This window comes from Panthera pardus, unplaced genomic scaffold (genome assembly GCF_024362965.1).
Source record: "Panthera pardus isolate Hobbes unplaced genomic scaffold, ASM2436296v1 HiC_scaffold_1, whole genome shotgun sequence".
In the NCBI taxonomy this organism is placed as follows: domain Eukaryota; kingdom Metazoa; phylum Chordata; class Mammalia; order Carnivora; family Felidae; genus Panthera; species Panthera pardus.
In genome coordinates, this window is record NW_026526654.1 from 19,270,198 (window position 1) to 19,286,602 (window position 16,405).

The 16,405-nt window shown below is 37.8% G+C and overlaps 1 protein-coding gene across 7 annotated transcripts in view; it reads left to right on the forward strand.

Moving 5' to 3' along the window:
- Nucleotides 1-16,405, forward strand: part of NALCN (sodium leak channel, non-selective) — a 317,181-nt gene that overhangs the window by 86,313 nt on the left and 214,463 nt on the right. The gene's annotated exons all lie outside the window — the stretch shown is intronic.

The window sequence follows — 16,405 nt, forward strand, 5'->3', positions numbered from 1 at the left end:
TCTTAACTTCACTGATTCTGTAGCATTTCCAGAGGTTATTTAATTCATGCTTAACATTTCTTGCCTTCATCTCATAAAATTGTCCTTAGTGCATCCTTACTTAGAAATACCAAACAGTATTATTTATATCAATAATTACATTTTCTTAAAAAGACTTTTGTAAATTAAAATAAGTGGACACAAATTGAACAGTTCCAGAAGAACCTTTCTAAATACTGGACTAAACAATTTCAGGAGGTAATAGAAAGCCGCTTAAGTTCACCCAAACTGCATTTCACTTTGGGAATTAATACAAAGCCTTCAAAAGAGCATACCGGGAGGAAGTGTATTGAATATTGTGCACTTTAATTAAGATTTTAAGAATAACTAGAAACATTTAGGCTAATTATGCTAGGTAGTTGTAATAATTCATTTTAAAAATGAAAAGGCATAACAGAGTGTAAAATTACATCAAATATTTCATATTTAGCAGCAAGCATAAGATTACTTAATTATCTGCTTCTGTCAGTGATGCAATTTTTATCATAAATGTATTCTGTGGTAATCTACAGAATGACATATTTTAAAAAAATTATTAGAGACTATCGTGGTCATTTTGTCCCAACCCTTAAGAATTTTAGAAAGGGAACATATAAACTGAATGTTATTTGTTTTTTCTCTTGTGATACCTGCAAAAAACTAAAACAAGAATTTTCCAGGGTACAGGTATAAAAGGGTATATTCTTTACAAGAAACCATAGTGCTGACAGATGGCTTAAACTTCCATCCAAGAAAAATTCAGTGCTTGAACTTCAGAAAATGGAAAATTTCTTTGCTGGACTTCACATAATATTTTCAGTGTCTACTGAAAGTCAGGAAAAATGAATGTGGAAATAAGATGTTCTTGACAACATGGCATAAACAGGTAATCTTGAGAAATCACAAAGATGTATCTGTTCAATTAGATGTGTAGATGGGGAGTAAATCTGGAGTCCTTGGAAGACTCTCTAATCAAAGTGTTTCTCTCACATGTTTAAATGAAATGATGGGGTATTTCCCTAGGAGCTCCTGGAGGGACTTCATGTAGTTCAATTAGATTAGGGGTCATTCGAACTTAGAGGGATAGTATACAATTTGATCTACTTGCTAATTGGTATGATGAATTTGACCATTGCCATCTACTGCTGTGTATGAGAGGAACAGAATGGGATATGTACATTCTGATGAGAGGAAAATGATTGGGTAGCAATTGCATTTTACAGAGTGCCTTCCCACACATAGTCTAAATATCCTCACTGTATTGACTCAACAAGTTTAATTCATTTCTTTAGTGTCAGAGCTATGGCTGAGTATGAGTATTGGGTGGCTTAGGTTATGTCCCTAGGAAGGAAGGAAGAAGGTTATAAACCCTCTGTGTCCATTAGTTATTTCAGGGTAGGTGCTAGGACTTAGGTTATATCAGGAGCATAGGAGATAAGAAGGAAAGCAGCTTTAAAAAGAGGAGTCAAGTCTTGCCAACTCTTAGCACACACCTCAGCAAGGATTCTTAATTTTTCCCCTCTTAGAATCTGCTTTGCAATTTCTAACTATATTCTTTCTAATCCCTGTGTTTATTATATTTGAAAAACATTATCATTAGATTAATTGATATTAGTGATTACTTGGTATTAATTATTATTCCTGATGAATCATTATCACTAGAAATCAATTTAAAAGGGTAAATTAATTTTAATAGCTTTTTTGAAAAGTTGTATTTTTAGGGGGTGCTATGTAAATTCTTATTAGGGCAGTTTTCCTCTGATGAGGAAACACTGTTTATGTTATATAAACAATTATATCCTATATATCCTGTTATGTCCTAACATAAAAGTTCTCATTTAATTTCTACATAGAAATTTAGTATAGAAAATATTGTTTGGTCAGCTGTGAATTCACCTACCCCTATTATCATTCAAGATGATTTCTTGGTATTTTCTGAAGGATAAACTGTGAAATGACATTTTGAAATTAGGTGCCACCAGATCTATTCTTCTAATAATCCTATCAATAATCAATTAATCTTTCAAATACAGCTTTAAATACAACTAAAAAATACAGCTAAATATAGCCTTAAAAAGGAAAGTAAACCAGATTGGAATCAATGGCCTCTTAGTGAGTTTGTTGGCCCTTGGCAGGTTCCCCTTTCTCTTTAGAAAGGTCTGCAGTGTCTAGACTTCCTAGGAGTAATGGTTATTTTATACTATTGACCATTTTTCTTTCTCAAAGTCAAGGCCTCATTGGCTTTTTGCTAATTTCAGAATACTTCTCAGGTTTATCAATTTGTTAAGGATTACAATTTATTTAATTACTGCTAATTTACTTGATAACCATTACATGGTGCTCTTGGATTCATGTAATTAGGATACCTTACCCACTTTTTCTTTCCATCATGTCCCTTCATCAGCTGTTCCTTTTTTTTTTTTTTTAAGCTGTTTCCTCTTGATTGTGTCCTGTCCAGGTTAATGATTATCTTCCTCAACGCAATAGTTCAGTCACTCCCTTTTTTATCCTCATGCTCCACATTGCCAGCAATCATTATTTGTTAGAAATTTTATGAATTTCAACCTCATTTACCAACCTAATGCTTTTTTTTTGGTTACATATCCAGCCTTTTACCTTTTGTACCTCTTGTTCATGAAATATGAGCTCCTCAGAGAGTCTCACGGTAGTCAACTGGGTTTCTTTAGCAATTTCTTCAGCCTCTTTACTGGGATCATTTGTTTTTGTATTGACTAAGAGTCACTCCTTGAAGCCCCTCTCTGTCTTTCTCCCTGTGCCCTTTTCATTTGAAAAGCTTTTCTCTCCATTTGAAAATCTCTTCCTTAGGTTTTCAGTTGAGATGATTTCTAGGAAGCATAGGTTTTGGACCTTCATTGTGTTGTTCCCTGCCCACCAGTGAGAAGTGTGAGTGACTAACAGGTGTGCCTTGGGATAAGATCATAAGGACAGACAATCCACCAGATCTCACGAGCATCCAAGTGACACACTGAATGCAAAGTTCCGCTCACCTGCCTTTGTATGGGATCCTGTCGAGGTGTTCATGGAACTTAGTTGATGGGTCTCCACCACGTTAGTGTATCTGTGATGTATGAAATTCACTTTGATCAGTATAATTTGTGATTAGTATTCCGTTGAAAATTTTTTTCTGTGCATTTGTTCAAATGGAGAGAATAGAGAACAGAATGATTCCTGGGCATATGTGGGTGATGGAGGAGAAAGATGTGCTGTAGTGTGGCTGTCCCCTGGGTGTGGTTGTATTTTACTAGTGACTGGAGAACTCACAGTGATAGAAATATGTGGGCTATAAACTATAGACACCATCTGCCATAGAGGGAACACATTAGGAAAATGCCACCTGTTCCTACATTAGTCTGGCCCCTGCCTCACAGTTTCACATGTACTCCCATGGTTTGTTGGGCTTTTTTTTCTTTTCTTTCTTTCTCCTTTTTTTTCTTTGTTTTTGTTTTTGTTTTTGCTATTTCTCTGATTCATGCCCCTAGCTAATAACTAACGAGATTTTTACACATTCCATATTCTATTACTTGATTCAGTCCTGATCTTATTTTCTTGCCAGTAGATGTGCATATGTTTTTTACTGTTTTTCTGAGTTCCCTTCCTGGCCAGTTATTTGAGAAAATATTTTTATTTATTCAGCATTCAACAATTTTTATTGGGGACCTGCTACGATATAGGGAACAAAAGACACAAGAAGTCCTTGCCTTTGTTGAGCCTACAAATTCTACATGAAGAAACAGGAAATAATCAGGACAAACAAGTAAAATAAGTGGTGCATTAAATGGTGACAGGAAGAAAAGGAAAAGCAGAGGTGGGGGGCGAGGGGATGAAGAGGGGGAGAGGGGAGACTGTGTTCCGGGGTTGCAGTTTTGGATAGGGTGACCACAAAGGCTGCCTTTGAATAAAAATGTGATAGATGGGAGGGGACGCGCCACGTGGCTCTCGCGGGGAGGATTGTACAAAGCAGATGGTGCATTCAGGGCAAAGACCCCCAAAAGGGAGTGTGCTCCTATTCTCTCTTGATATGAGGAGGCTCATGTCTTGAGAGTAAAGGGGGAACAGGATCAGAAAATCAACAAGGGCAGATGGTATAGAGCCGCACAGGTCAATGCAGTGCATTTGGTTTTTACTCTTACGTGAGATGGGGAGCCATGGGAGTGATTTTGAGCAGAGGAGAAACTGAAGCTGATCAGAAATGCCCTGCTTACTGAGTTGAAGGGACAGTGGGGGACTGTTGTGATAATGCAAGGGAGAGGTGGTCATCTGGATTTGCATAGTAGCAGTGGGGATGGTGAGAGCACTCTGGGTATGCTGTGCGGGTTGAGTACAAGAGAAAGATCACTCCAAGGTTTTTGGCCTGAGTGATTAGATAGAGTTGCTGTTGACTTCTGGAAGAACGGTGTTTGTGGGGAAGGATGAGGACTTCAACTTTTTTACATGTTAAGTGTGAGGGATTTGTGCAGGTAATGCTATAGCTGGTGGAATTTCTTCACTTACCTTTTTTTGTTTTGAAGCAGAAGCCTTGACTGAATAGTGAAAAGTATACCTGATTAGATTGTAAAAACTCAAGTCCTTGACTCTACAGTGGGTCAGTGAGACTTGTTCAATTTTGGTCAAATAAGCAAAGTCAACAGTGGCTGAGATGAGCATATTCCCTATAAAACAAAACAATCAGATTTGCAAAAGCTTGGCTGCATGATTCAAATTTCACCTACTCTATGCGACATTATTCTGAAGTCTTGCTGAAAGTCATCAAACACACTGCCTTAGGAATCTTTGCTAATGATAAAATGAATGTAGGTTGGTTGATGTGCGGAAGTAGCCAATGAGTATGTTTTGATTGACAGTTAAGGCAATGCATCCTTACACTTTGTCAAACTACGTACAGTCAGATTTATATCTCACTGAGATGGCCATCATTACTCTCATCACTTGTGAGTTCAAAGTACTGTTTTCAAAAAAATTTTTTAATGTTTTTATTTATTTTTGAGAGAGAGGAAGACAGAGTGCCAGCAGGGGAGGGACAGAGAGGGAGACACAGAATCGGAAGCAAGCTCCAGGCTCTGAGCTGTCAGCCCAGAGCCCGAGGCAGGGCTCGAACTCAAAACCTGTGAGATCGTGACCTGAGCTGAAGTCGGACGCTTAACCGATTGAGCCACCCAGGCACCTCCTGAGCCACCCAGACTCCCCAATGAGTTCAAAGTACATTTGATGGTTTGCCAAAGTACATCCTACTCCAGTACTAAAGATTTGTCATATTTCTTTGCCTAGATTAACAAGGTTCAGACTGGTAGTAGTCCTTTCAAGTAAGTGAGTTTCTGTGGGTGTGACTGACTTTAGAAATGTTGCAGTATGTGTGTGTGTGTGTGTGTGTGTGTGTGTATTATTCTTTGGACTTTGCTGATATCTTAACATCTTTCAGCGAGAAATAACATTCCTTTGGTAAGTTTTTAGAGCATTGAAATGAGATAAATTAAAGTACAATTCTTATTCTTGAGAAATAATGGATCGCTTCATATTGTTGAATCATACCATTTAGCCATGAAACCAAAACCCTATATTTAAAAAAGTAACAATCTCATGTTTAAAGTACCTCCTTTGAACATTTCAAAGAATCTTAAGCAAGTCTTTATGTGACATTAAATTGTTAATTTTACCTTTTATTTAAGAGCTGTGGTTAGAATTCATTCTTGGGCTAGGAGTATGTGTAGAGTATGGATTCCTGTGGTTCAGCATGCCAGTAACTCAGGGCAAGGTTAATAGAGTGGTTTTTGTGGGGGAAAATAGAGCTGTTTTATGGAAAGCCTTTTTGAACTTTGCCTTGTTTTATTTTCCTGAACTATCAAATCTGCTTCACATATTTGTATGAGATCATAAAATGTCTGTAGGTAAAGTTTCAGATACCATATTTTTCTAGATGGACATTCTTCCGGACACCAGCCATTCTGAGAACAGTGGTCATGGAACAAGCTACTTTGAATTTTAGGCTGTGTAATAGTTGGGGTAAAGTAAACTTACGAGAGAAAGAACCCAAAATTGCAATAGTGCAAGTAAAATACAAGTTTATTTCTTTCTGAAGTCATAGTCTTGGGTGGCTGATGGGTGAGCCCTGGCCCACGAGGTCATCCCAAAAGACAGCATGTGGGGCAGCCTTGCCATCCTCAACACACACGTTCCACGTTTTCCCGTGGCTTCTCTATTTCTAGCTGGCGGGAGAGAAGGGAAAAATGAATCCAGTGAAAGCCTTTGTGGATGGCTTAGAAGTTGCCCACATCAGGGAGAACTTTGTCACAGGGCCACACCTCCTTGCAGGAAATTCCAGGAAATATATTCTCCAGCTGAGCAGTCTGGGGGGAAAATGAGTCTGGAGGAATGATGACAGGATCTGCCACAGGCTTAACTATGCAAGGGACAAAATGCCCAGTCGATTATAAATATCTTCTAAAATTACCCATTTAGTGGAAGTAAAAAACAGATCTATTTTTTATGTAAATCGTTTCTGTGTTTTCTGCTCTCCTTCTCAAAGGATTATATTTGCATCACAGAACAAAGTTACAGAATTTCAGGTCGTCCAGCTAAATGACCAGCAGGTACACCCCAAAACTACATGAGTTGCTTTTAAATTTTGTGTGTGTCCCGATTTATCGAATAGATTCTCCCCATAAGTGAAAGTAATTACAACTTTGTTGTATTTTCGGTGTTTAAGCTGGAGTTAGAAACTATCTCCATTTACTCTTGCCAGACAATAATGTGAAGAACTTAGTGGGGGTGGAGAAATGACAGATGAACGTTCTTTCCTCACCCCGAACAAACACAGAGAACCACTCCTAATCCAAAGACACAGGGAGGAATTTTCACCTCCCTCCCTGCCCTTTCCTTGGGCTAGTCTGTTTAATTTTAAAAGCAGAATTTTGCTTTCGCAAAGTATACCAGACAGGAATTTGTTCAAATTCCTCAAAACCAAGCCAAGAGAACTTTCAGAAAGTTCAGACATGCGTGGCAGAGTGGAAAGAACACAGTTGGAGGAAAGCATGGGAATACAGCTTCAGGCAGTCACTTCTGGGGGACCTTGGGCAAGTTTCTTAGCCTCACTGAGTTGCAGTCTCCCCATTTATAAAATGCGAACAGTAAGAATGACCATGGTAGTGTATGAATAGAGCCTTGCATACAAAGAGCCTTGCATACAAAGAGCCTTGCATATAACAGGATGGTTCTTTCCATCCGTGTAAGTCTGTGAAATTCCCGGAGGCTCAGGGTTACTGTCCCTCTGGCTTTGTGGCCAGGCGTCATCCATGATTTGCCTGGGCAGGAGCTGTCCCACACAGTCCACCCTACCATCGTTCTGCTGGGAACCTAACCTTCCTGACCCAATGGGTTTTTCCCCATGAGACAAAGAGGAGCTGGGCAACCAGAGATCTCTGTGATGGCACAAGAAAATGGAGCTAAGACCCTGTTCTGACTGAGAAGTTCGTGGCAGTGATGGCCCAGAAGAAGCTACTCACTTCTTATTGACACTGATATTTATGCAACAGTTTTGTTCATGGTCTGCATACTTAACTCTTCCAGCAACTGGAGATATTTCTTCAAAAGCCCACCTTTTACCTCAAAAATATCAGGGGCAGCCTAGGTTCTTTTTTTTTCTAACATTTATTTATTTATTTTGAGAGAGACAGAGACAGAATAAGTCGGGTAGGGGCAGAGAGAGGGGGAGAGAGAGAATCCCAAGCAGGCAGGTGCAGCCTGGGTTCTTAAAGGTCAAAAAAAATGGATGTGATGGCAGCATTTGTGTAGATCAAGTCAGGCGCCACGTGGTTAAAAGGACATTCAAAAGATCACATGTACAAATCCCACCTCTGTCACGTCCTTGCCACACAACTTTGGACAGAAAACTTAATTCTTCTCTGTCTCCAGTTTCTTCATCTATAAAACGGGATTAATAGTACTAGAAAAGGCTGTGAGGAATAAATGAGCTGAAGCTTGGTCTCTGCCAACTCATCACAGGGCTCAGCCACATCAGTGAATAGAGACATATTACAATGTTCAGAATCCAAGGTGGAGGATGCAGATCTGTGAACACCAGCACTACTGGACTCAAGGATTTACCAGTGTGTAGAGAAGGACAATGGATTCATGCACCTCAGGGAGGACTTTTATTGGGGAAGGTCAAATGAGACAATAGAATGAAGATCTTGCAGGGGAGAAGTAAAGCCACTAAGCTAGACTGATGCTTGAGGGATTGGGGGGGTGGGGAGTTGGGAATCGACAGCCACTATGGTAAAATGAGGGCCATGGAGCATCCTTCAACAGGCAGAGCAAGTCTGCTATCCCAGCCTTGGGAGCCCTGGCGGCTGGTGTGGGTCACCAGTTGGCCCAAGGCAGCGTCTCCTCATAGAAATTAATGCAGATAGTCCACACCTGGATCCCCTCCAAGATGGCTGATGAGCAGCCTGGCCAGCTCTCAAAGTCTGCTTTGAGATTGCTACTCCTCTCACCCTGCCCTCTTGTGCCCATTTTCTCTTTGTTTCCACCAGCCCCTCCTCCTGACATAACCCACTCTCTGCTCTGTTACCCTCATGTTTACCTTATGAGCCAGGCACGCACTCTAGTAACATGATGGTGAGCACGACAAAGCCATTACTCTTGTGGTTCTTGCAGTCCACAGGGGGAGGGAAAGTAAATATTAAACCTTAAAACTTGGAGAAACTTTTAAAAAGACTATACTCTACCCATAGAATAAGATAAATAGTGGTGTGTCCTACATCACAGAGGATTGATTAGTGCATACCTGAAAAGCAGAGCTTTGGGGAAGAAAAAAGCAAGAGATTGTTGGGTGTGAATTTTTTATGCAAATACGATTTAACCTTGAAGATCAATCTTTTGACTGCTGCCTCTTTTTAAAGTAAGAGATATTCAAGAATTCTAGGTCAAAATACAGGGGTTAAAAGGCTAGAAAAATTAAATGGGCCAAATGAAAGAGCCTTTTCACTAAAGTAGCTATGTCATTGATAGAAGTCCTTGTACTTCTTTAAGCTTTAGTAATTTGTGCTAGAAATGTGATATTAGTCCATGAAGACAATAGTAAATTTATTCAAGTTTAAGAGAAGTATAAAATACAGCTCACATAGGTAGATGCTTATTCCCAATTCATAAGTAAACACCACTGATGGAAAGAGTCACAATATGAGTCAGATAAAAGAGTTAGATAAAACATCCAGGGTTGTTGAATAAATCCTTGATGGATGTTCATTAAACCCCTCCATCAATTGTATAATGTGGGTTGCATCAACACATAATAATAATAATAATAATAATAATAAATGACTGATGGAAGAGTGTGATTATATACCTGCTACGTAATGAGTTGAAAGACTATTAAAGCTTTAAATAATCACTCCATATTCCAGACATATTTCTCTGGGTATTGGATACTAGGTGGTATTTCCAGGGATGATTTTTCTGCAGTTCCGCTTACCAGGGATGAAAAGTTAGGATCACTTCATCAGCCACAGTGCAAATGTCTGATTGCTCTTTTAATGTCCTGAGCCCAGATACTTGCTAGAAAGGAATGACTGCTGGCCATAGGAACTCTGTCTTGCCAGTGTGCCTCATGAGAGCATAGAAAGACTTCATTCCAAGCATAAGCAGGCTGGATCACAGCTGCCCAAAGCTTTTTGGCTTTGGTTAAGTTTGTTGTACTATTATATAATGGATACTTGAACCATATCCCACAAATGAGTGTTTTTTCCTTCCTCCTTCTCCACAGTCTTATTATTACTATGTTGTCTGTGTTTAATGTTGCCTTAGAGTTTGTTGTTCAAATCAAGCAGAAAAACAGGCAGATATTAAGGTGTAAGAGAAACAGTGGGGGAAATGACACGTGGCCCAGTAAGATTCGACACAGTGACTTGGGGCCAGCCAGGATAGGTTTCACTATCACAACCTAGTCTTACTTTGTACTAATGATGGCCTTTCATTCCTATGCTGTACTAGAACGTGGGCCAAATTGTGACCAAGCAGACTAACTTACATAGGAGCAGAGAATCATGCCTCTGCACACATTAATTTAAGAATTCTGATTTTAACCTTTATTTATTTTTCAGGGAGAGAGACAGAGTACAAGTTGGGGAGGAACAGAGAGAGAGAGAGAGAGAGAGAGAATCCAAAGTAGGCTCCAAGCTCTAAGCTGTCAGCATAAAGCCCGATACGGGGCTCAAACTCATGAACCGTGAGTTCATGACCTGAGTTGAAGTCAGACACTTAACTGACTGAGCCATCCAGGTGCCCCTAGAATTCTTATTTTTAATCAAACGTGCTCATTTACCCATGTTATTTCTGGCCCATATCTTAAATCAAAAAGAAGTTAGTTAACAGCTTCTAATTTCTGCTCCAACATGTAAAGAACTTGGAATTTGTCAATCTTGTTTTCTGAAGAAAACAAACTAAACAAACTAAAAATCAGCAATTCTGAAAAAAGTCAACAATGCTTCTCAGGTCCAACGGAGAATTGGGGTCACAGAGCAAAGCACTGCCTTGAAAATTGTTGGGATGACAAATACAGAAAATCATATCTCCCCAGGAGCAGAAGCCACTAGAGCCAGAGGCACTTACACTGTAATTGGGTAATTGCTGAAGGCTGGGCATGGACGAGCTTGAGTTAAAAATCCCTCCAGTCTTAGGGGTGGGGGCACACTTTCATGACTTTTACCATCAGAAGCCCTGCCAAGTTCTTATGGTGAAGATCAGAGAAAAATTCCCGCATGCTTCCCACAGGGGAGAGGCAGTGATCCTTCTGAAGTAAATCCAGAGCCTTCTGTTCTCTATAATAAAGCCATGCCCTTGAGGATATCGACTTTCCCAGAGCCTCGACTGAACTAAGGAGAGTGCAGGTAGATGAGTGGAGCCCCCTCTGGCCTTCCTGTATCACATAAGCTGAGAAAAATAGGTGAAGAAACTTTCTGAAGGCCACAGCCTATGACTTGGTCTAAGAAAACAGATTTGGGGCTCTAGATGGCACAGTCGGTTAAGCATCCGACTCTTGGTTTCAGCTTAGGTCATGATCTCATGGTTTGTGAGTTCTAGCCCCATATCAGGCTCTGCACTGGCAGTGTGGAGCCTGCTTGGGATTCTGTCTCCCTCTCTTTATCTCTCTATCGCTTGTTCTCTCTCTCAAAATAAATAAAAATAAACTTAAAAAAAAGAAAACTGAGATTTAATTATACAGTTATAGAATATTTTTCTTCCCCAATACCTTATCATCACATTAATGGCAGCAAAATAATAACTGGCTTCCAACTCAGCTGCAAGACACATATTCTATTTAGGAGGAATTTCTAGGGAAACCTAAAAACAGCAAGAAACCAGGACACTAGAGGAAACCAGGACACTAGAGGAAATTGAAGCCTCTAACACCTACAGATGCAGCATACATTAAACATGGCCTAGCCCTCAGCCAGATTAACATAAAATTTCACACAAAAGGCCTATCTCTCTAAGTTACTGTTACCTAATACATCATGTCCAGCTTTCAAAAAAAATTACAAGGCATGATAAAAGTGCAATAAAAATGCAATCTGAAGAGACAAGAGCAAGCAAGACAAATTAGAACCAGACTCAGGTATGACAGGGACTTAGTAGCTTCTAAATAATTTGGAACTTAAAATACTTTAATTAATTTGCTGAGTGCTGTGATAGAAAAAGTGGACAGCATGCAAGAACAAATGGGCAATATAAGCAGAGAGATGGAGATCCTAAGAAAGATTCAAAAGGAAATGCTAAAGATAAAAAAACACTGTAGCAGAAATGAAGAATGCCTTTCATAGGCTCATTGGTAGACTAGACACAACTGAGTCAAGAAACAATGAGATAAACGATGTCAACAGTAACCTCACAAAGTGAAATGGGAAGAGAAAAAAGAATGAAAATCATGAAACAGAATGACAGAGAACTGTGGGACAATTACAAAAGGTCTCACATACATGTAATGGGAATACCAGAAGGAGAAGAAAGAGAAAAAGGGCCTGAAGAAATATTTGAAGTAATAATGGCTGAGAATTTTCTAAAATTAATTTTGGACACAAAATCACAGATCAAGGAAGCTCAGATAACACAAGCAGAGTAAGCACAAAAATATCTACACCTGGGTATATCATATTCAAACTGTGAATAACCAATAGAAAAGATAAAATATTGAAAGAAGCCAAAGGGAAAATAAACACCTCACCTGTAGAAGAATAAGAATAAGAATTATTTTGGACCTCTTTTCAGAAGCTATGCAAGTGAGAGGGGAGTAAAGTGAAATATTTAAAGTGTTGAAAGAAAAAAAAACAACCTAGAATTTTATATCCAGAGGTATTATCCAGATAAAAAACTTCCTCAGTGAAACAAATCAGAGAATTTTCTGTCAGTAGAACTGCTTTGCAAGAAATGATAAAAGTTCTTTAGAGAAGGAAAATGGTACAGATCAAATACTCAGATCTACATAAAGAAGAATATTGGAAAAGGAGTAAATGGAAGTAAATAAAATATTTCATTTTTTTATTCTTAACTGACCCAATAGATACTTATTTGTTGAAATAATAATAGTGACAATTTATTAGATGGATATGGATTATAGGTAAGTGAGGTAAATAACCACAATGGAGAGGAGAAAGGAAGAGGGAACCTACACTATCTGTGAAGTAGGACAGTGTTATTTGAAAGTGGACTTAGATTGGTTGTAAATGTATATTGTAAACTATAAGGCAACCACTAATATTTTTAAAGAAATGTAATTAATCTACTAAGAGGAGTAAAAATGGACTCACATAGAATGCCTAATTAAAACCAGAGAAGGCAAAAAGAGAGAAGACAAGAAATAAAAAGGTACCATTGAAAGAAAACAGTTATAAATATGTTATATATTAATCGATGTATATCAATAATTACTTTAAATGTTAATGGTATAAATATACCAATTAACAGACAGAAACTAAGATAGTCAAGAAAAAATACTCAACCATATGCTATCTACAAGAAACCCACATTGACTGTAAAGACCCAGATGAATTAAAAGTAAAGAGGTGGGGAAAGATATACCATGATAACACTAGGAAAAAAAAAGAGAGAAGTAGTCATATCAATTTAAGACAAAGCTGACTATCAGGGAGAAAGAGGGGCATTACATAATTATATAGGGGTCGATTTCCAAGGAAACGATCCTTAACGTGTATGTACCTATCAACAGAGCATTAAAGATATTAGTTCTTCCCAACTTGAGGGATAGATTAAACACAATCCCAGTCAAACTTCTATCATGTTGTAGTGTGGATATCAATAAACAGTTTCTGAAGTTTATATAGAAAGGCAAAAGACCCAGAATAGAATAGTCAACACAGCACTGAAGAAGGACACAGAGGACTGACACTACTCAAATTCAAGATTTATACATAATTGATAAAAATTGGAAGCAACCAAGATGCCCCTCCATGGGGCACAGCTTGAGATAAACTGTGGTCCATCCATACAATGGAATATTATTCAGCAATAAAAATAAGTGAGTTATCACACCACCAAGAGACACAGAGAAGTAGTAAATGCATATTTTTAAATGAAAGAAGCCACTCTGAAAGGCTGTATGAGTCCAACTATATTGCATTTTTGAAAAGACAAAACTGTAGAGATAGTAAAGAGATCAGTGGTTGCCAGGAGCTCAGAGGAGAGGAGTGAGGGTCAAATAGGTAGAGCTTAATGGATTTTTAGATTGGTGAGGCTAACCTGTATGATTCTGTAATGGTGGATACATAATATTGTGTAGTTTTCAAGATCCATCTAACTTTAAAACACAAAGAATGGACTTGAGTTAATAATAATATACTAACATTAATTCGTCAGTTGTAACAAATGTACCCCACTAATGCAAGATGTTAATAATAGGGGATAGTGTGCAGAGAGAGAGAGGGGGCAAATGGGAATTCTCTATGTTATCTGCTCAATTTTTAAGTAAATCTAAAACTGCTATAAGTAACTGAAGTTTATTATATTTTTAAGTTAATTTATTGCTATTTCTTCACATCCTTATCTCACCTAGTAGAGTTGTGGTTTACATTGGAAATGCTGGCCACGTAGGAATAACAGTATCTTGCTTCCTTAGTAACACAGCATTTAACGCATGAACATTTTTCTCATCTTTGTATAATCTTAATAAATCTATCATTGAATCTATGACACATCTGAATAATAAACCTAACCCAGTTGGAAAACTTCATTTTTAACCATAAATATGTTTTTGGCCTTAAAAGTTTATGGAAGAAAGTAGACAGCAAATATAGGAAAAATTTTGTGAACATTTTTGTACACATTTATCAATGTGAAGATATATGGCAAAAAATTCTCCATGTGTAGTTTTAAACTTTTCATAATTCGTTAATATTTCCTATTAAAGTTGTAACTATTCAGCTGTAGTATTAGTATGGATGATGTTAAAACATCTTGGTTTTTTTTTCATTTTATTTTAATTCCAGTAGAGTTAGCATATAGTGTTATATTAGTTTCAGGTGTATGATTCAACACTTTTGTACATCCCCCATGGTCATCATGAAAATGCACTCCTTAATCTCCATCACTTATTTTATCTATCCCCCACCCACCTTCCCTTCTTGTAACCATCAGTTTGTTCTCTATAATTAACATCTATTTCTTCGCCTCTCTTCCTCTCTGTCTCACTCTCTCTCTCTCTCTCTTAACATTGTACTCTCTAGCTCCATCCATGTTTTTGCAAATGGCAGGATTTTATTCTTTTTTATTGCTGAATATTCCAGTGTGTGTGTGTTTTATATATATATATATATATATATATATATATATATATATATATATATATATATGCCACTTCTTTATCCATTTATGAATTGATGGAGACTTGGGCTGTTTACATGTCTTGGCTATTGGCTATTGTAAATAATGCTGTTATAAGCACAGGAGTGCATGTATTCCTTTGAATTAGTGTTTTTATATTCTTTGGATAAATATCGAGTAGTGCAATTTCTGGATCATAAGGTAGTTCTATTTTTAACTTTTTGAGGAACCTCCCTATTGTTTTCCAGAGTGGTTGTACCAGTTTGCATTTCCACTAAGGGTACACTCTCCAGATCCTCACCAACATCTGTTGTTTCTTGTTGTTGATTTTAGCCATTCTGACAAGTGTGCGGAGATATCTCATTGTGGTTTTGATTGCATTTCCCTGATGATAAGTGATGATGAGCATCTTTTTATATGTGTGTAGGCCATCTGTATGTCTTCTTTGGAGAAATGTCTGTTTATGTCTTCTATCCATTTCTAATTAAACTGTTTTTTGGGTGTTGAGTTTTATAAGTTCTTTATGTACTTTGGATACTAACCCTTTATTGACTATGTCATTTGAAGATGTCTTTTCCCATTCCATCGGTTGCCTTTTAGTTTGGTGGGTTGTTTCCTTTGCTGTGCAGAACCTTTTTATTTTGATGTAGTCCCTATAGTTTACTGTTGCTTTTGTTTCACTTGCCTCAGGGGAACTATCTAGAAAAAAAGTTGCTACAGCCAATGTCAGAGAAGTTACTGCCTGTGCTCTGTTCTAGGATTTTTATGGGTTTCAGGTCTCACATTTAGGTCTCTAATCAATTTTATTTTTGTGTACAGTGTAAGAAAGTGGTCTAGTTTCATTCTTTTGCATGTTGCTGTCCAGTTTTCCCAGCACCATTCATTAAAGAGACTGCCTTTACCATACCGGGTATTCTTTCCTGCTTTGTTGAAGATTAATTGACTTATAATTTTGGGTTTATTTACAGGTTTTCTATTCTGCTCTATTGATCTGTGTGTCTGTTTTTGTGCCAGTATCATACTGTTTTGATTATTACATCTTTGTGATCTAACTTGAAGTCTGGAATTGTGATGCCTCCAGCTTTGCTTTTCTTTTTCAATATTGGTTTGGCTCTTCAGGATCTTTTGTGGTTCCAAATTTTAGGATTATTTGTTCTAGTTCTGTGAAAAACGCTCTTGGTATTTTGATAGGGGTGGCATTGAATGTGCAGATTGCTTTGGGTAGTATAGATATTTTTAACAATATTTTTCTGTCAATCTATGAGCATGGGATGTCTTTCCATTTCTTTCTGTTGTCTTCAGTGTTTTCATCAGTGTTTTATAGTTTTCAGAGCACAGGTCTTTCACCTCTTTTGTTAGGCTTACTCCTAGGGATCTTATTATTTGTGGTGAAGTTGTAAATGAGATTGTTTCCTTAATTTCTCTTTCTGCTGCTTTCTTATTAGTGTTCATAAATGCAACAGATTTCTGTACATCGATTTTATATCCTATGACTTGACTGAATTTGGTTATTAGTTCTAGCAGTTTTTTTGATGGAGTC